This window comes from Rhinoderma darwinii, chromosome 3 (assembly GCF_050947455.1).
Source record: "Rhinoderma darwinii isolate aRhiDar2 chromosome 3, aRhiDar2.hap1, whole genome shotgun sequence".
In the NCBI taxonomy this organism is placed as follows: Eukaryota; Metazoa; Chordata; class Amphibia; order Anura; family Rhinodermatidae; genus Rhinoderma; species Rhinoderma darwinii.
Window position 1 is genome coordinate 19,851,120 of NC_134689.1, and position 22,721 is coordinate 19,873,840.

Below are 22,721 nucleotides of genomic sequence, written 5' to 3' on the forward strand. Positions count from 1 at the left end.
CCTTTTAGTGGGAATATATGAAATACACTCAAATTCCTCATACCAGGTCTATCCGGTACAAAAACCTTTACTGCTGCTGCCCCATGGTGGCAAAAGATGGAAATGGAGAAATTTGTTGCTCTTCTCACCCCGCTCCAGCACAGCCTCTCTCCTCTCTCCTCCTGTTTTTGGTAGGCATCTCAATGGCAATATGATACCGTCTCTCCCAGTCACTGCCAAGTCTTCGCCTCCCCACTAATTCACCCTGGCCATATCAAAGCAACGCTCAACGACCGTGCATATCTGATGAGGTCATCGGGAGCTCTGTGGCTGGATAGGATATTGTTGACTTAGTGTCCTTGGTCATTTCTGTCCATTCCCTGTTCCTTTGTCATTATTCTGGTCTTCCTGACATCTAGCTTCGTCTCTAGTTCCTGCCTCATCTCATCCACTCCGCTTTCTCTCTTGGCTAGACTTATGCCTCCGTTCTCCAACTACGTTTTTGTCTGCCCCCTGGTACCATACCCTACACCTGTAGGTTGACTTTATTGCCTTCATCAGACTATGTCCTTTGTCTGCAACCATCACTGATCGGAAGCTTCTCTGAGGACCACAACCTAGAGATTCTACTGTGGTGGGGTCCAAACCCCCAAGAGAGGGTCAAGAATAAAGGCCTGGGAATCTCTTAGACTGTACCTCAAATTATCTAGTGTTAATCCGATCATCATATAGAGGGTTAACTTCCAGCTTTCCTGGAATCATTATTGAATCCACCAATAGTGGACAGGTCCTTCTAAACATGATAGTACACATACATGTATATTGTCTTAGCATAATAACAGGTGTGTAGCTAGGGGGGCAGGAGGGGACACCGGCCGCAGAATCGGGATCTTGGTCCAGTTCCCCCTGCACTCAATTGTATCCATGTTTTTAGGAGGGGCAAAAAGGAGAAACATTACTACTGTATGGAGGCAGAAAGAGGGACATTACTACTGGGTGTGGGCACAGAGGGTGGCATTACAGTTTAGGAAGCACAAAAGGGGGCACTATTACTCTCTAGGAGCACTATTATTAACGTTATTAAACCTTACTCCTATCCCTTACTGATATAAAATCAGAATAAAATAATTTCCATATATTCCCTTTACCCCGCTGCAGGTAAACCTAGCTACGCCTCTGTAGGCTACTGTATATCAATGACAGTCTTAGGAATACTCCTCTACACAGTTACATTGGATCTTGTAACCATAGCAGACTCTAAGACACCTTAGATAAAAAAAGTAATGTTCACCTTATTCTCGCGCAAGGTCAATGAGGATGGGACCTTTATTAGTAAGAAGGAGCATTAATCCTCAGAGGCGAATTCCTGTGGCAAGACAAACATACAATTTCGGGGACTTTTTATGCTGGAAGCCTCGCGTGTTCATAAATGAGCCACTGTATGAAAATTGCAGCATTATCCTAATATGTAATTTCCTATAATTATACGTGCGTCGTCCATTTAGGTTCTTGTAAGTCTCTGGAATGTCTTAGCAGCTGTGGTAAGGAATACAATATTTCCTCGTATTATACGTGGAGCAGCGGATTATTGTAATATAAATTGTTATGTAAATCCATTATTGATGGACTCTCATAAATGTGACTGCGTTAAGCTATAAATGATCAGAGTCAATGAATTATTGCATTGTTGGAATGTTGAGGTCAATTGAACTGGAAGCATGGATTAAATTCAGGCGTAAATCCTCATAATGGTATTTTACCTCAAGGCATTGGCCCTATACAGATGCTTGAATATTTAATACTTGGCTGTATTTTACCCAATACATTTGTCAATTATATTTCACAGTTATTACTTGATATATGTCACGGATGTAGATGTTAAATTAAAGAGGCTCTGTCACCAGATTTTGCAGCCCCTATCTGCTATTGCAGCAGATAGGCGCTGCAATGTAGATTACAGTAACGTTTTTATTTTTAAAAAACGAGCATTTTTGGCCAAGTTATGACCATTTTTGTAGTTATGCAAATGAGGCTTGCAAAAGTACAACTGGGCGTGTTTAAAAGTAAAAGTCCAAGTGGGCGTGTATTGTGTGCGTACATCGGGGCGTTTTTAATACTTTTACTAGCTGGGTGTTCTGATGAGAAGTATCATCCACTTCTCTTCAGAACGCCCAGCTTCTGGCAGTGCAGATCTGTGACGTCACTCACAGGTCCTGCATCGTGTCGGCCACATCGGCACCAGAGGCTTCAGTTGATTCTGCAGCAGCATCGGCGTTAGCAGGTAAGTCGATGTAGCTACTTACCTGCAAACGCCGATGCTGCTGCAGAATCATCTGTAGCCTCTGGTGCCGATGTGTCCTCGCTCGTCCGACACGATGCAGGACCTGTGAGTGACGTCACAGATCTGCACTGCCAGAAGCTGGGCGTTCTGAAGAGAAGTGGATGATACTTCTCGTCAGAACGCCCAGCTAGTAAAAGTATTAAAAACGCCCCGATGTACGCACATAATACACGCCCAGTTGTACTTTTACTTTTCAACACGCCCAGTTGGACTTTTGCAAGCCTCATTTGCATAACTACAAAAATGGTCATAACTTGGCCAAAAATGCTCGTTTTTTAAAAATAAAAACGTTACTGTAATCTACATTGCAGCGCCGATCTGCTGCAATAGCAAATAGGGGTTGCAAAATCTGGTGACAGAGCCTCTTTAAGCTTCCTTTATCTATGTTTTTATTTTATTTTTTTGGTATTTAGAAATTTCATCTACTTAGTATGGACAGGGGACGCTATTGCTTAGGATGATGTAGCATGATGCTTCCATGCTTGATGCACTCATACAGCACTCTTGTAGATCATGGAAAATAAAGTGGCTATCAGGTGACAGCTGCTCCATTTTGTATTTGATGTAGAAATATCTGATCCGCCTGTTAAAAATTAGATCAGCTTGTAGGAGGGTCAGTTTTTAGTCTGCGGCCCTCGACCCTGACAAGGTACCCCCTCGAGGATGGCACAGTAATAGAAGCAGACACAGTACAGTTCAATGGAGCAGAACTTTACTCTGAGTGGAGCACAATAATGGTTACAAACAGCGGCACTTTGCTTAGCGGTTACAGTCTCTAATGGGTACACAGCTTGGTGGTTACAAGTATTGTCAGTAGCGTACACAGAAAAGAGGGGGCCCCACAGTAAAGATTAAATTGCTCCCGCTAATTAGGTGCCAATCTTTCCCATCCAGGACAGAAAAGCCCCTTTCATGACCCATGGCCAATTTCCTACCCCCTCTGGAGAGAGGGCTCCAGCACAGGTTCTTTCCACCCGGTAACACACGGTATAGGACCAACCAGAACGGGGCCCCTCTTTCCAAGGGCCCTATAGCAGTCGCATGGTCTGTCTCTTTAGCATTGGCACTTAGCTTGGCGGTACAATGTCTGATCCCTCGTCACACTTGCAGGCAGAAATTACAAGGCACTTACCCGCTCTTGGCACAAGAAGCACTTGCAGGATACACTGGGCCTCCTTCAATCACTGAACCCAAGTAATTCAGTAGTCCAGCTAAGGTCAAGGAAGTAGTCCACAACGCTTCGCAGGATACCCAGGGTCACTGCCTTTTTAGCAACAAATGCTGGTAGGGCACAATCCTCCCTAAAGTCCTCCTCCGGATCTCAGCTACAATGTCAGTCCCGGGCGCTTCTCTCTCGCACCTGACAGGCTCTCTGTACACTCTCCAATCACACTCAACTTCTACCACGAGGCGGATCAAAACATCTCCTTGTCTAATCTGGCTCCATCCTAGCATGGAACCCACATCCCCAAAAACCTAGCCAGCCCACTGTGCCAGCCTATAACTGTATATACCTACAAGCAAAAGCATGTTAGTAAGATCTTAGCACAGCAGAAAAACATAACATGAATGTCCAGTTAGTTTTACTGGTGCAACACAGTTCACGTGCACAGCAACAAGAGTCAGATTGAGTGCCCTATTGTGAAAGGGGTGCTGGTCAGTCCTCAACTCCGTTTTTGCTGGAGCACCTACTTACAAGTTATAGATAAGTCCAGTCTAGTCGGCTAGGCCCACCAGAGTACCAGAAGGTCTGACACCACAATGGGACTTTGATGGTCCAGACAAAAGACAACCCCATTTAGAGGTGAGTTTGGAGTCAATCACGTGCTACTTGCGTCTATGTTCCTGAGTTGTGTCAAAAAATAACCTTTTAGATCTTATTGATGATTTATCCGGTGTGCACAATGATAATAATTAGGTTCAAGATAACATTAAAAGTGGACGCGTACATGTTCTGTATAGATTAGAAGTGGACCCTCAGGAACATTTCCTCTGGTGGACCCAAGGAACCCCAGATAGACATCAAGCACTAAAACAATTAACGACAGGACAACAGGACGTGGGACACTGCTCATCTAGGACTGGGCCAGAAAACTTCTGGAGACCGGAGCGCTTAAAGGAGTTATCTGGGTTTTTAAAATTCATAACCTATCCCTAGGATAGATGATCGATATAAGAGCGGTGGGAATTAGACTCTCAGCACCCTCGTCGTTCAGATGTTTGAAGGGACCGTGGCGCTCGTAAATGTAATGGCGCCTGCAAGTACGTACCAGGAGAAGAACCATGTAAACAATCAAGGGGCTGTGGCGCTTGTACGAAACAGCTGATCGGCGGGGTTGTCGAGAGTCGGATCCCCACCGATCTTATATCGATCGCCTATCCTAAGAATACGTTATCCAGATAATCACTTTAACTTCTGCACATCAATAACTAGAGCGTTACACTTCTACACATCAAGAACAGGGCTAGTAGTCACCCGGATATCAGGACCTGGTAGCCCAAAAAGTCTGGAATCATGATTTAGGACACAAGAATTACAATTATTAAGTCAATAAAATGAGTCAATAAAATATAGGACAACAGCTCCGACTCCACCATTGACATGCTATTTAAAAAGATTTGAGAGGGTAAGGGATTGAGGGAAAATCTAATAATCTGTCACTGGAGACCTCACAGATAATGATTATTAGATTTTTTAACTATATAATTTATATAAAATCAGACACTTAATTATCCTCTATATATTATGCAAGGCCAATCATTTTTAATGATCCTTTTCAGACCTTCGTCGGCTTCCCACATTCCTTCGATTTCAGCCTTTGGACTCTCACAATATCCTTTGACAATACGTCTTTCACAATGCAATATTCTTATTATCTCACTTATTTTGTCATATGCTCTCCTGACATGTCTGTTTTAGTAAGTACGTACGTACGTACGTACGTACGTACGTACGTACGTACGTACGTACGTGTATTCCCCATAATATGAAAATCTTGGAGCATCCTTTCTTAGAACACTGTGTTGTGTCGTTCCTCTGTTATTCCTCCTGGAAATGTATAAATACATTTACAAATGGGTGTCACCATTCCCTTTGTCAAAGAGGGGTGTCCTTACACAGTCTTACTCTGTCAGCACTGATTAGCCAATGCCAGACTGTGTAGAGACACACCCCTACCTGATAATGCTTAGTTGTCAATTTTTTTTCATAAATTTCTAGGAGGAATATTTTATGAATAAATTGACATCTCTCCTGACATGTCTGTTGTAGTAAATGTTTGCATTCCCTAAGAAATATACATTTCAGTGTATCCTTTCTTTGAACGCTGCATGATGGTATTCCTCTGTTATTCCGCCTGTAAATGTTTAAATAAATTAATAACTGGGTGTTGCCATTTCCCTTGTCCTATTCCCCTGACATTGTTCAATCAGTGCAGATAGTGTCAGACTGTGTAGGGACACACCCTATTGACATGGGGAATGGTAACGCCCAGTTGTCAGGTTAGCAATACATTTCCAGGAGGAATAACAGAGGAATTACACCATGCAGAGTTCTAAAAAAAGATCCAGAACTGTTATTTCATGGGAAATATAAGTATTTACTAAAACGAACATGTTGGGTCAGCTGACAGATCCTCTTTAAAGATTTCTATATTATCTGTACTTGCACAAACCTGCGGGAATATGTCTCAAGTCATTCAACAAGGTTAGAAGTTGGATTCGCCTTGTAATAAACTTTACAGACCTTTACTGAATCACTTCCTATGTACCTTAAAGACTTTTCACTAATACATCTTCATGTAAGGAATATGAGATTAAGAAAGACACCTGCGCCGGTACCTACGGAACTTGTGGGCAGAGCACCGTGCAGGTTTTATGAATATTCCCTAAAGGCTTTGCCTTGTTATGAAAATCTGAGTCAGTGTTTAAATAGAAGACAATTGGCAAGGGTGTACAGACAAGTGCCATGGGCGTGTGCTGGTATAGGGCAGGTCTCGCTGTTCCGGACGTACATGTTTGCTGTTTCTCTAAATATCATCATGATTATTTACATATAATACATGACGGCAAGTCAGAAAAAGTCAGTCTTCATTTTTTCATCTAAACTAGGGTCAATCTCCCGTACGTGGAGGAGGAGGCCATATTGCAAGTTCTGCAAATAGTCACTACTATGGAGCCTACCCTAAGGACTCCTTCACATACAAAAGGCATGTAAAAAAACGAATGTGAACGCTATGAGTTTCGTGCATTCTTTTTTTCTTTATCGAAATTTATTAGAGTTTCAATACAAATATACAATAAAAATACAATTGCATATAAAACAAGTGACAGTTTAACTGAAACACATCAGTATAACACAGGTGAATACAATACAAATAGAGTATATATAATGTCAAAAACAAAAAGTTTACATTGGCATATGAAGCATAAAATGAAAATGAAAATGTAAAAGGGGATTGGAAAAGGAAGGAGGACAGGTAAGGTGAGGAGGGAGGACCTCGACCGAAAACGCGTTAATGGCCAAAGAGATTCAGGTGTTATCTTCCAGCCAACGAGAAAGTGCATCACTCTCTGTAAACAGAATCCAACCCTTCCAGGTATTTAGGAACCTGTCATGCTTTCCATTATCCTTTGCCAGGAGACTCTCCATTCTCATCATATGATTCAATTCGGTTACCCATTCACGTAGAGAAGAGCGTCCTGTAGATTTCCAGTGTCTAGGAATCACACATCTGGCTGCTGTAAGAAAATGTCTGAAAATGTCTTTTTTCAGAACTGCGACATTGCCTGGTAAAAGGGACAATAGTCCTATAGCTGGTGCAATAGGCAATTGAGAGTCAAAAATTATATAGTGTGAATATGTTAGTCCAAAAAGGAGACAGAATGGGACACTAGTTTCGTGCATTTTTAATGGCGTTTTAGAGAAGCCTGTGGAAAAAAAACAACAGAAAAAGCCTAAATACAGATACCTAAAGCATACTGCAGTTTGATAAAATGACAACTGACCCCAAAAACGTTACAAAAATACTACAAACCAAAGGGCGTTCTCATATTTTACTATAGACTCTAACTCTATAAAAGTTGTGTTCCCATCTAAATAAAACTATGCATGAAACAGCTAAAATTCTTTGAAAACTTATTTTTTTCTTTTATATTATGTATAAAAAAGCAGTATATATAACATTTTAAATCAGTTATACATTTTTCCCCGATGGTATCATAGTCAATGGAACATCCAACGTTGATTATTCCATGGGAACTTAACTACGGGTAAATAGTATATAACTGAAATGCTGTAATTACGGAATTTTTTTATACTAAACATAAAAAAAGTTTGCAGCAGAATTTTTGCTGTTTTGTGCATACTTTTATTGTACTGGCCTATAGAGGCGTGCTGCACGATACAACATAGTTTCCGTATACACATCTGGTCCCCATTACTACTACATTGGATTTCTCCCACATTAAACATTTTTGGCGCATTTACTTCGGGAACTTTGGGATCCCGAGAACAGGGTTTCCCCTGACCCCGTCCCCACCTGTTTTCTGTGGGACGAGTTGTAGTTTTCATTGGCACCATTTTGGGGTATGTATAATTTATTGATTAACTGTTATTATTTTTTGGGGCGGGGGCAAGGAAAACAAGTTGCAATTCCATATAAATAATATATTAACTTTATTATATGGGTCGATACGATGTCGGTGATATCAAATTTCTATAATTTTTATTACGTTTTAGTACTTTTGCTGAATTAAAGCATGTTTTATGGGAAAAAATTATTTTTTGTGTCACCATTACTTTTTCTTTCCCATCAACATAGCCCTATGAGGGCTTGTTTTTTGCGGGACTGTTTGGTCATGCCCTGATCGCATTGCAGGGAACCGATGGGCTGACAAAAGAAGGCCGCTCCCCCGTCAAACTCCTTAGATGCCGCGGACACTGTTGACAAGAGCATCTAAAGGATTAAATGGCCGGAATTGGAGGTTACTTGTAATCTAATTTTGATTGATGAAATGGGCACAGCCAGGCGTACATCCAGTTGACGTACCATTATGTCCTATTGCAGTAAGAACACCGCACTTAGGACGTAATGGTCTGTCCATTTGTAGGAAGAGATTGAAGTAGCATGTAATTGCAGCGTTTTAAAAAAAAATATTTAAAAATCGCAGAGAAAACGCATCAAAACGCTGTGTGTGAATCCAGCCTAATAGTGGGTCAGGTCCAGTGATATTTTATTAATTAGTGCAAAAGTTTCTTGTAAATCGCTGGCAAATTATGGGGCCCTTAGCTCTGCCAAAAGTTGGCCATGGAGGTGACATAGTCAGGGCCGGCCTTATGTTGGATGATGCCCTGTGATATACTTTCTGTCATGCAAAAACCATATCATACAGTGCCTAATTGTAAGTGCCATAGCATATAATGGCAAAATACCAGTGCCATTCGTAGGCCAAATTCCATATTGTTGTCCATTGCTACACAGTTGAGTCTCTGCTTAGATATTAGACACGAGTCTGATACGTTATTTATGAAATCGTTATTAGATATGATTTGGAAAGGTTACTAAACTATGATGCAACCAATAACAACAATATAGGAAGGATGGTATTTGATGTTCGAATAAGAACTTGATCATGTTTGGTGCAGAACAATGGAGCACTCTGTTCTTTATTAACCTCTAAATTGCTGTAAGTTGTCCAGGTTAAGCCAGGCCAATCCACTGACAAGTGAAATGAATAACATTGATTATTTTGTTATAATGACGGCAAGTGGGGGGATAGGGGCAAGGGGTTAGACAGCAAGTGAACAGTTCTTGAAGTTGATGTGTTGAAAGAAGGAAAAATGGGCAAATGTAAGGATCTGAGCGACTTTGACAAGGGCCAAATTGTGATGGCTAGTGTAAGAGCAGCTCTTGTGGGGTGTTCCCGATATGCAGTGGTTACTTATTAATGAAAGTTGTCCAAGAAAGGACAACCGGCCAACCGGCATCAAGGTCATGGGCACCGACGGCTCATTGAGGTGCTAACTCGTCTGGTCTGATCCCACAGAAGACCTACTGTAGCACAAATTTCTTAAAAAGTTGCTGCTGGCTGTGATAAAAAGGTGTGAGAACACACTGAGTCTCGCAGTTTGCTGCGTTTGGGGCTACCTAACCGCAGACTTGTCAGAGTGGCCATGCTGACCCCTGTCCAATGCCGAAAGTACCTACAATGGGCACGTGAGCATCAGAACTGAACCATGGAGCAAAATGAGAAGTTGACCTGGTCTGATGAATCACGTTTTCTTTTACATCATGTGGACAGCTGGGTATGTGTGGGAGACTTACCTGAAGAAGAGATAACACCAGGATGCACTATTGGAAGAAGGCAAGCTGACAGATGTAGTGTGATGATCTGGGCAATGTTCTGCTGTTAAACCTTGGGTCCTGTCATCCATGTTACTTTGACATGTATCACCTTCCTAAAAATTGTTGCAGACTAAGTGCACCTATTCATGGTATCTCTATTCCCCAATGAGTTTAAGGTGTTGACTTAACCTTCAAATTTCCCAGATCTCAATACGATCGAGCATGTGACATGTACTCGAAAACTAGTCAATTCCATGAAGGACGGGTCAGAGCTGTTTTAGTGGCGCGAGGGATGACCTACACAATATTAGGCAGGTGGTTTTAATATTATGGCTGTGTGACAACCATGGCCGTGGACCGTCGGGATTACTCACCCCCTGGCGGTCGCAGCCACGGATCAGTGAGCGCTGGCCCGCATCTTCTCCTTAGGAGATGCCAGCGCTCACTTCCGCTTCACTCTGCTGTGTCCCGTACTGAAAAGTATGTAAAATTAGCCCATGATCAGCCTGGACTATAAGAAGGGCCCTGCCCCTTCCTTCATTGTCTGAGCGTTGTTGTGTTTACCCGTGTTAGTCTTTACAAATGGTCCCTTATTGTTTTCCAGTTCCCAGACCTGCTACCTGTATCCTGTATCCCATTCTACCTTGTTTCTGTGCCATAGAGAGTTGGAGTCGTGTTGTACCATATACTACGCCTGCTGCGTCACACCGCGCCTGGTGTCTGCCTGCTGCCAAGGTCCCATCCGAGCCTAACCATCTCTACTATCTGAATTCCCCTCAGGTACCCTTATTCGAACTATAGACATTGACTTGGTATCCTGTTGGCCAGCTGCTATCCCACTACAGTGGTAAGACCCAGTGGGTCCACACACCCATCGTGACAGGCTGATTGGTGTGTATAGAAATATAGAGCTAATGTTGTAAGATAATGTACCGAAAACCAGATCTTTCATCTTTACTCTATATAATGAAGCAAGAAAAGGTTGCGGCGCCATCTCTATTACATGAAACGTTATTTCCTTGAATATAAGTCACAAAGCTGAATCGTCACCTATATATGGATAAATAAAGATAAAATTAATTTCAATTTATACAAAAAAGATCTGTTATATCATGTGTTACATGTCTTTAGGTTTCAGTACATTGGGCTCTCAGCTGGGCCACAGAAAGGTTGCTTCCACCTGAGCTCGTTTTATAATGACGGAAAATTAAGAAATTCTCAACATTTCTGTTTTCGATGGTAAAACACCACTGTGGAAAACCAGTGAGGTTTCCATAGAGAAGAGCCGTCCTTGAAGGGGTATTTCTGTCTTGAACATTTATGGATATGCCATAAATGTCCGATAGATGGGGGTCCCAGCTCTGGACATGATTCTTAATTAGGTTTCTGGACTTTGACTGGTTACGTCTACAGCTCAAGAATCTTTTGTCTACCTATTAGAAACTGTCTCTACTCGTCCTACTTTTAATGACCCTGGTCAAGGCCTTTGAATGTCTTCTGTCTGGATGTTCCTGTGTCCTGGAAAAATCCCTCCAAGTTTGATGACCAACGGGTTCCTTAGACTGTGTCTGAGTCTATCCTACACCAACACAACTGTGGCACAGAGGCTGGTCTACTATCCAGGCCTATCACAGTTTTGTATACATTTTTATGTGTCTAGAATTAAGAATTGTGTATGCAGGTACATGAGATAAAAAGACAAATAAAGCATACAAGTATATTGTAAAGTAAATATTACATTGGTTTTAATACACCATGACATTTCCTGTGGCCTGAACGCTTGTAAGGAATAACTGTTGAGCATTTCATTCGCTTGTTACGTGGAAGTCACCTCTTCCTCAGATCGTTGTTGCAGAGCCAACAAGTTAAACATTTCTGATTGGTGCTTGGAACTGTCAAACCACTTCATATTGGGCTGGCAAATGTCCCAGAGTCTCGGAATACATAGATAAGAACTTGTGGAAAAAGTATAAAGGTTATATTTATTTATCCCCCCCAAAAAATGACTTCAGATTTTTTTTTTTTTTATATAACAGCAGTAGATCTCTTACTTGCAGTAGCTGTGTGAACATCTTCAGGGTTAAAAATCTTGGTCTTCTGGGTAAAAGCCTAAGTTCAGTAAAAAAAACAAAAAAACATATGACCTTTGTAACAGATATAACTGTTACATATTATGAATTTAGTCATTTTACCATGTGACGCTCCTTTCTTCTCTAAATGATATCCTCCTGTCCGCGTCTGCCAATCTGATGACATCACTTCCTGTCTCAGTGACAATGGAGTACAGCCGCGTAACAGACTGTGGTGGTCACAGACAATAATTCACCCATGAAGCCAGAAGTAGTACTAGAAGATTGCTCCTAATCCTGGGGTAAGTTGGTAGGACTCATGCTTGAAGTAGGGTAAAAACTGTACATAAGCAGAAAAGGGGTAGAGGGGAGTTTTTGTGGAGAAACTAGGCTTTACGGTAGGCACATATAATAATAGCGCCATCCATGGGGATATCAAGCACAAATATATTTTCTAACATGGTGAAACATGATTAACTGATCATTCCCTTTAAATATAGCCGTTGTTGACACAAAGGAAGGTGGGTGCCTGACAAAAGGAAGATGTCTCAATGAACATTGGTGTTGGTGAGACATTTAACTTTGTTTGCCCGACTTTACAGATTCACATTGACCATTGACTGATGGGACTGTGGGCTACATGAGCTGATATGTTTCTCTAGCCTAATAGAGTTTTATATGATCAATTCTAGTGATCCAGTCATTGAAATGGTTTTGTTTTATGTCTTTATAAAGTAGATTTGTATTATGTTCACCTCCAGTGATCAGGTCATATTGACTAACTGTAATGTTAGTCAATGTAAGTCTATTTGTATTATGGTCACGTCCACTGGTCATATCATGCTGTGAGGTGTTATAAGGCCTCATGCCCACTTCAGTGTTTTCCGTCAGGGTGTTATCCGTTTTTTTGACTGATAGCACCCTGACACATTCATTTAAATGGGGCCATGCACACTTCTGTTGTTTTAACGGAACCTTGCGGCCATTCCATCAAAAATAGAACAGGTACTACTCCTGCCCGTTTTTGACGGACCAGTCTCGCCCTTTTCATTGATTTGGTCCGTGAAACAACTGACTGCACAAGGAAGCCATCCGTGTGCGGTCCGTGTTTCACAGATCCGTCATTAGCGGCTGTACAACGGCCAACGGAAGTGTGCATGAGGCCTTAGGGTAACAGATCTTTAAAGGATAAACAGAATTTTTATGAGACAACCTCTTTAATAGAGGGCAATATAATGGGACAATCTTGGTCCATGGTTCATATTAGGTCCAAGGTTTTTAAACCTTCTTAAATTCTAGCAATTTCTCCCCTAATATTCTCCTCTCTATTGATCCTATTCTGTATTATATTGGAATCAAAACAGTAAAAATATAAAGAATTCTATATGTTTCCCACATCCATTCCCTTTTCTCCTCCACATGGTTGTCTATGGCTGTAAGGCAACTGGCTGCAGTAGAAGCCCTCCCCAATGCTCAATTTACATAAGGAGATTAAGATTGATAAGCAACCCCCCTTGTCTAAGACACGCCTTCACCTGTCTGTCATCTGAAAATGGAATGGATCAGAAGAAAATGTACTCGTTTTCTTTGTAAGATTTCTTCAAGAAAATTGTGGAGAAAAACCCTTATGGCTTTAAGCCTTTTTTGCAAATATCAACCTTCACTATCATTTTACCAACTATATTTCTTATTTTATTAATTTATGTCATGTATTGAACATTCGTGTTTCCTCTGAGTTGAGGAATTTGGCGATACAAGGTTCATTGCAATTAGTGTATCATGTTTGAGAGCTGCTTCTCCGTTGCTGTGTCTTTTATAAACTCAGTGTAATACATCATGGTCTTTTGTGTTTGCCTTTGATTATTTGTATTTGTTTTAGTTTGAAATGTTCCATAAGGAAGTTGTGGCTTGTGTGATCGTTTCCCTGTTTCTGCCCAGGCTGTAGTACTGTACATCTCTAATGGGATTATATGAGTGCCAAGAAAGACAACAAGTTCCATCTCTATAGGCTTATAATTCGTTTTGCGAATCTAGAGAATGATTATCGACCAGAAATAACAAGGAAATGAATGCGGTAAGAATTCCCATTGCTATTTTGGGCATGGGTTACTTTAGGATCTCACAGCGATATTTCATCTAAGAAAATTCCCCATGAGCAGCTGATATTGATCATTTAATAAAAATTTATAGGAGACAATTAATGTCAGTTTATTTCTCGTTTATATTTTATAAGATGGGGTTCATTTGTCCACTTTCGACAATACTTCTTTTGTTAGATCAGTCCCCTGAAAATGACCTGATCACAAAGTGTCAGCGATCAGGTGTAATCTTGAACAAGACAGTAAGGCCTCATTTACACGAGCGTAATATACGCGCGTGCGATGCGCGTGCTTTTCACGCGTGTCGTACGCACCTATATTACTCTATGGGGCAGTGCAGACGATGTGTGAATTTTGCGCAGTGTGAGTGCGTTGCGTAAAACTCACGACATGTTCTATAATCGTGCGTTTTTCGCGCAACACGCACCTATTGACTTCAACAACGCATGCCACACGGACGCTCCTGCGTTGCATGCGCGAAAATCACGCAAGAGCTGTTATGTCCATGCAAAAGAGTCTATAAAGCTAGACAAAGCAAACCCAAACCAGGAAGTGCCTGCGTTTCCAGTGCGAGGGGGCAAGCCTAGTCAGTGCCTGGAGACTCTGTCAAGGTTGCTTGCTGTTTGTGAACTAGTCTACTGCCATGCCGTGCGGGATGGACGTAGAGCGCCTCATCCTCTTTGTCCAGGACCATCCTGCAATCTGGGACATGCGCTCAGAGGAGTACCACAACAGGACGGTCAAAGAGGACGCCTGGGAGGTCGTCGCCCAGAACCTTTTTGAGCAGGAGTGGGAGAGTGGCCGAACCCGGGACCGCACTCGGTTGGGTGAGTACCACGCATTTTCTGTCAATGCCTGTCATCCCTATAGGAGACCTGGGGCCCTGTATGTGTATTCCGCGCATTAGCACGAGGAACTTTGGTGGAGCAGGCGCATCACCGTGTCCCACGTCATTGGCACTGCAGGGCCCTTCAGTTAGAAGTGAAAGGTGATAGTTCTGATGGCGTGTTATGTGTTTGTTAAATCCAACAGTCCAAGATATCAAAACACGGTGGCGGAGCTGCCGTGATCAATTTCGCAGAGAGATGGGTGACAGGGGACGCAGCGGAGATGGCGCTTCTCACAAACGCCCCTATATCTACACAAAGTAGCTGATGTTCTTGAAGGACATCATGGAGATGCGCACGTAAGAGTTTATGCCTTTGCATGTGTCTAATGTGTGTATGCCCATGTCCTGTTTGCCAACGTGTTGGTGTGGGCATTGTTCAATATTCTATTCTTACGTTTTTTTCTCCTTGTAGAACCACCGACAATTTGGAGGACACCGCCGAGGAGACTGACGTCGGCAAGTCTCAGCAAGAACCTCCTGCTCCCAATGTCCTGCCGCCCAGCCCAGAGCCGACACCCCAGGAGCCGGCACCTGGCCAGTCTGCAGGGACCGTCGCCTCTCCAACAGAGGAGCGCCCCGTGCGTGCCCGCAATCGCCGTGTCCGTGCTCCACAGCCCTCCACAGCTGCCCAGGTAGATACTCGTGTCCTCGAGTATCTAAGGCGAGCCGCTGAAGAGGACGGGAATGACGCGTTTGGGCGAAGCATAGTTCCCCTCCTACGGCTGGTGCCCATGGACCGTATGGGCCGTCTGCAGGCGACGATAGTCACATTGATCGACGCTTCCAGACCGCCCCACAATCCTAACATCTGCTTCACGGCCATAGAGCAATGGCGCAGTTCATACATGCCGGCCACCACGCCCCAGGTGCCTGCCCCATTCCACCCTGTCCCCCAGATGCCACGCCCGCATCCCTATATGCGCCCTATGGCTCCCCACTTCTCTGGCCCAACATTCCACCCCCAACATCAGCACCACTATGCTGGCGAGGAACAACCTAGCCAGCTCCAGGTCCAGCATAGTGGTGCTGAAATGCAGTCGTATGCCTCCCCGGGACAACAATACCCACACCTATGAGTGTGTTGGTGCCAAGAGTTTAGGACGTCACAGTTGTGTGTGGTGCAGGCCTGCCAACGTTTATTTCGGTATCATTTGTTGGATGTGTATTAATATACACCATGTTGGTGTTTTTCTTTTGATGCAAAAAGTTTGTGTTGTGCCCAAACACAGCATTAAAACATTTCATGGTTAATGGTTGGATTTCGTGTTGTTATTCATTAATACCACACAACACAAGGTTTGACACTCATTTCCTTTGCCTACACTCTTACACACTTCTGGCCTTTTGGTCCAATGCATACACACGTGATATGAGGTTTTAGTTAATCTCTCGGGGTTTGACATGGATTGCAAGCGGTGGCAACGTTTAGGTGCTGCCATGGGCCCCGAAGCAACCTAAGTACACTTGCAATTGGACTTTCCGAACTTTAGGCCGCACAACATGATATCTCGGGAAAGTAAGTCGCCAACTGTCTAAAGTCCTGCTCAAACCCCGACAGATGTAAGCTCGCAACCCGCGTCAGGGGTCCTCATGTTTTGCGAGTCCCTAACCCAACACCAACCCCAAAAAAACACGAAATAACTGGTCACATGTGACGTGTGTAGTGAAGCCGCCAAACAACAGGCACCCCTTCAAAGGTCATCAACCCCCCACGGTGCGGTTCCAGATGGGCACTCAAAATATGCCGCCAAAGTATCCCGCACTCGAAGGCCGGAAGAGACAGATCGGCCGAGAGGAATCACAGGGCCAATGTCACTGGTGCCTGCATGTGTTAGGATATATTCTGCATAAAAGGTAGCATCATTAATGCGGCAGAAGTTATGCAGAACTACACACGCTTCTATAACACGTGTGACATTCTGCATGGACAATTGCATTGTTGACAGAAAGACACGCCACCTGTTCGACATAATGCCAAAGGCACATTCCACACATCGCCGAGCTCGGCCAAGGCGGAGATTGAACATGCGCCGACGGTCATCCAAGCCCCTTCTTGCAAAGGGACGCATGACTTGCCTTGTGAGTGCAAACCCCTCATCCGCCACAATGACATACGGGATTGGGGGGCCGCTGGAGCCCGGGAGGATGGAAGGTTCCGGCACCGCCAGTCGATTATTCACAAGTCGCTTCCCCATTCTTGATGAACGGAATATGCGTGCATCTGCCGAGCTTCCATACGAGCCAATGTCAACAATAGTGAAACAATAATTAGTGTCCGCCAAGGCTAACAATACCATAGAAAAATACTGCTTGTAGTTATAGTATTGCGAGCCACTGCATGGGGGCTTTCTCACACGAATGTGTTTGCCGTCTAGGGCACCAATGCAATTTGGAAATTCAGTAGCTCTAAGAAATCCCTCTGAAATACTTAGCCACTGTTCTGTCGTGGGCTGAGGCATGACCGTGCTCTTTAACCTCTGCCACAACACGACACAGGTGGATATGACAATTAAGGAAATGGTGGTGACTCCCAAAAGAAATTCAAAATGTAACGAATGATAACTATTGCCTGTGGCCAGAAATCTAGAAAACAACGAGAAAGAAAAAGAAAGCCACAACACATGTTAGGGGGGCTGGTGAAGCAGACAGCGTCATGGACTAAGTAATAGCAGCTGCACACATACCTCAAGGTCACAAGCAGCCGTTCCTCGGCCGAAATGCAGCGTCTCATGTTGGTATTCTGGTAGGTGAGACCAGAGCGCGTTTGCTCAAGCAGAAGGTCAAATGTGGCCACAGACATGCGGCAGAAGGCTCGAAATTTTTCTGGATGCCGGCGTAAGTCCTCATACAGGGTATGGAAATGGCCTTTTATTGTACGTTGGGCCACAAGTGGATGAACCCAAATGCGACTTCTTACAGGCGTCTGGTGCTGCAGCATGTGTCGGCGCTCCCCAAACCGACGTGAGATCATCCAGACAAGAAGCACACGCGCCAGCGATGGCGAAGGCATAATTGTGGCGTGTCAAGGCGATTCCAACGTGAAGGGAGAAACACACACTGTGGTTTCTGCAGAGGCGGAAATAAGGTGCAAAACAGGCTTCTCCCAGCAAGCAGGGGTTGGGCCAGCTGGCCTATTTGTAGGCTGGCGTCCCAGTAATCCCCTCTGCGTTTTTTACGCGCGATGCAAACGCTCGTGTAAATCAGAACTAACTGTCTGATTTCCCTGCAGCGCCACTAGAGTAAAAAGGAAGCATTACACATTTCCCATTTAATTTTATGTACTGTTTGTATACTACACAGGGAAAACATGAAGTCTCTAGATACAGAGATCCTCTTTGTGACTGTTCTCAGCTCCTGGTTAATGGATCTAGGTCCTAAATTAGGGTCTCCCTTCAATTAATTAGTAGGGTATTTGAAAATGGGTTATCTAATCCAGACAACCCCACTTAATGATTAAAAATGTAAGTTTTTTTACTGGTTATCCTATTAAGTAGTGGTTTACATATGTAACTTACTTAAGGGTTGTGTGGCTAGACAATTTCAATATAAATAGAGTTACTTAAACAGATCCTATTAACGGAAAAATTAAAGGAAAACTCCAGTAGAAAACATATTATCCCATTTTCATACATGAGAAAAATATAACTTTATCCAGAAAGCATTTACTACATGTTCTGCCATTCGTTTGAAAACACATACTGAATCATGAGTTACTTGCGTTCACACATCTAGTGTTATGTACGTAATTACATTTCGAATGCGTTCCTTTAGGCAATTCAAGATTCTTATCTTTTTCAGGTACACCATGGCCTTCCTCACTCCCAGGTTCCTCTTCATCTTCGGGCACCGCGTCACTGGGTCCCAACGCCAGGGGTCTGGTCTGGGGACTGAATTAATATAGGGGTCTGGGGTCTACCTTTATTTTGGAGTTTGATCTAAAAACTGTATTAATCTAGGGGTCTGGTCTGGGGTCTAAATTAATTTAGGGGTCTGATCTGGTGTCTGAGTTAATTTAGTGGTCTGGTCTAGGGTCTGAATTAATTAAGGGGCCTGGTCTAGGGTCTGAATTCATTTAGGGGTCTGGTCTGGGATCTGAATTAATCTAGGGGTCTGGTCTGGGATCTGAATTAATTTAGGGGTCTGGTCTGGGGTCTGAATTAATTAAGGGGCCTGGTCTAGGGTCTAAATTTATTTGTGTTGCTATAGAGGCTGTAGTTTAACAAGGAGCAGAACCAGAGGGAGAAAAGTAACACTTGACTGCAGGATAAGACTACACAGGGTTTGTTTGTGGTCTGTAACCATAGAGACACATAGGTCTGCATTGGAGCTGTAGACACAAAAAAAAACATTTTGCAGAGTTCTTTCCTTTTATTTATTTTAGGTGCATTAAAACAGTAACAAACATGGTTCCAAGGGTGGACACAGCCTTCAAGTATGCTAATTCACTTACCTCAAAGTTATATAAAGAGACAATATAAAGAGCTGTATAATTATCTTACCCTCTGTCCCTGGTTGGATGGCTGTCAAGGTTATGTAGTCTAGTCAGCAGAAGATTTGGAGATGTACTTCGAGAGCAGCTGTTCTGGTCAAGAACCTCACAGAATTCCATCTTTTATGAAATTATAATCCTAGTCTGTGCCAAAAAGCTTTTATGCTATCTATTCGTTTTATAATGAGCCACTCGTATTATTTTTGTATATTGTCTATAGAAGATAAGTCTGATTTCTGGCATTATAAACTGTTAATCATATTTGGGGCAGTATTACAACAATTCTTGCAGAGCCTTTGAGAAGGACATGGACATCTATGTCAGGAAGATTGACGGGTCAGTGAGGTTAGTTGACAGGAGAACATTGTGACTCTTCTATTTTCCACCGCCATCTGGGAGCAACAAACCTTAAAAATTAGGGATTTCTAAGGATAATCAGTACACTAAGAAACATACTGTCCCGGGGACATAGCCATTAAACCCTTTGTTGACCTGTTGCTAGAAGCACAACATCTGCTGGAAAGTGTTGGGGACATTGTTTTTATTTCTACTATGTTAGTAGCAAAAACAATATGTGTGGTCCTGTTTTTTCTTACAACTTTTTGAAGTTATTTTTTGGAGGGTTGAGAGTTATGTATGGTTTTTTTTGCATAATGGCGTCGAGTTGTAATGAGAACTTTAGGTGTCTATACACATCAGATGACAGTCAGTAGAAACCACAAATTTAGGTGGGACCGACCAACTATGTGATGTGTATGGGGCTGTTACGACTTTCCTGAGAAGGTAGATGTCAGGAGAAAGAAGGGATCGGGCATGTTGGATTTCAACATGCCCCATCCTTTTTACCTGCAGGATATTAGCTGCTGCCAGAGGATTCTGGCAGAGTCTTATTCCCCTCTCCCCATTGAATACACATGCCTACTTGGCCTGGAGACTGGAAGAATAACAAACGAGCGTTCGGCAGACAGCTATCTTAAGTGTATGGGCAGATTTAGCACAGAACTTCATTATGGTGATTGTTATCAAGATTTTAGATAGGATGTCTTTAAGATGTCCACAAGGGAGAAAAGAAAACCTGGACCACACATCCACTTGCTGTACTTGATCTATTGTGGCTCAGCAAAATTTAAATAATGTACAATGAAACAATTTGATCAAATTGTATAAGCCCACTTGCCACTTCACGGCAACCTCTTTCAAGTGGGTCCCTACCCTACCAAGAGCACTATCGAATGGCAACCAGTGCCGCTGCAACACAGCACCTGCTGAGCAACCCAGGAGACCAGCAGCACCCATTCTGCCCAGTATAAGCCACCTTGGCTCTGGACCTCGTACTCCCACAGATACAGCACCTATTGGGTTTCAGCTTAGCCCCTGAGACTACAAGGAATGGTGAGCTTTCACCTTCTGTTATTTTTTTTGTGGTGTTGTGTGGGGATCTTTGTTGCTGTGGTGCTGTATCGGTGGGGGGGGGGGCGTGCAAGGTGGCTTAGACTGGCAGCAAGGGTGCTGTTGGTCTCCGGGGTTGCTCCCTCTGCAGGTGCTGTGTTGCAGCAGTACTAGTTGCCAACACTTGGTAGAGTAGGGACCCACTTGAAAGAGGTCGCCGTGAAGTGGCAAGTGGGCTTATACAATTTGATCAAAATATTTATTAAGAATCTCATGTTCGTACATTTATAAAATGTTGCTGGGCCGCAATAGATCATGTATAGCAAGTGGATGTGCGGTCCAGGTTTTCTGTTCTCCCTTGTGGATGTCTTTAAGATGTGTCTTCAAGTGAAATAAAAAAGTGGAAAGAATAGATTCAGGGGCAAACACTGAATTTACAGGAAATATATAGTGTAGAGTAGTGGTCTCCAACTGGACGGTGTATGTCAGGGCTTGTTGAGAGCCTCAGGTTGGAGACCATTGGTGTAGAATAAAAATTTAATATATGTAATATAATATAATATATGTTTAAAACTATATACTGACATGTATAGTGTAAAGATTTCCATCTTTGATCATAAATGATACGGCAATTTTCTACGCGCAAATATGAAAGCTTCGCTTAAAGAGGCTCTGTCACCAGATTTTGCAACCCCTATCTGCTATTGCAGCAGATCGGCGCTGCAATGTAGATTACAGTAACGTTTTTATTTTTAAAAAACGAGCATTTTTGGCCAAGTTATGACCATTTTCGTATTTATGCAAATGAGGCTTGCAAAAGTACAACTGGGCGTGTTGAAAAGTAAAAGTACAACTGGGCGTGTATTATGTGCGTACATCGGGGCGTGTTTACTACTTTTACTAGCTGGGCGTTCTGATGAGAAGTATCATCCACTTCTCTTCACAACGCCCAGCTTCTGGCAGTGCAGACACAGCGTGTTCTCGAGAGATCACGCTGTGTCGTCACTCTCAGGTCCTGCATCGTGTCAGACGAGCGAGGACACATCGGCACCAGAGGCTACAGATGATTCTGCAGCAGCATCGGCGTTTGCAGGTAAGTCGATGTAGCTACTTACCTGCAAACGCTGATGCTGCTGCAGAATCAACTGTAGCCTCTGGTGCCGACACGATGCAGGACCTGTGAGTGACGTCACAGATCTGCACTGCCAGAAGCTGGGCGTTCTGAAGAGAAGTGGATGATACTTCTCATCAGAACGCCCAGCTAGTACAAGTAATAAACACGTCCCGATGTACGCACATAATACACGCCCACTTGGACTTTTACTTTTAAACACGCCCACTTGGACTTTTGCAAGCCTCATTTGCATAAATATACGAAAATGGTCATAACTTGGCCAAAAATGCTCGTTTTTTAAAAATAAAAACGTTACTGTAATCTACATTGCAGCGCCGATCTGCTGCAATAGCAGATAGGGGTTGCAAAATCTGGTGACAGAGCCTCTTTAAGGTAAAACAAGTTTATTTAATGCATGTATTCAAACTGGACAACTCCATAGGACAGCGCAGCTATAGGGGAGGGAGATTTCTTACCGACTCTTACTTTTCAACAAACTGCATAGAGAAGACAGTGTCCTATAGCAAAATATACCATATGGCCCCTACCATGTGTTCCCAAGAGTGCATAATGGTTTTTCACCACCCAACTACCCATCTTTCCTTTTGAAGGAAAGAATTGGTGGAAGCGTCCTCCGGTCTGGTTTTCTCTTCCTTTATAATGTTACAGAGCCTGTAAAGACTGACAGCTCCGTTTTCTTTGCTCCACTCATTGGGGAAAACCTGAGTTGGGCCCCTCATGGGGCCCCATAGCAGCTGCATAGCCTGCCTCTATGGTACGTACGACCTTGGACACAGGTAATGGTCATCCGTCTGACCTCACATCTAGCGATCAAGTTTTTCATCAAATCCGCAGTTGACCTCGGATAACTGTTGTGGATTGGCAAGTGGATCTGGACGCTGATTAGCCCCATTTTAATTCAAGCTTTTCAGCGCAGAATAATGAACATGCCGCAGATTTTAAAATTCACAGTGAGTTTATTATTTTGCGTATATACTGTGTTGTC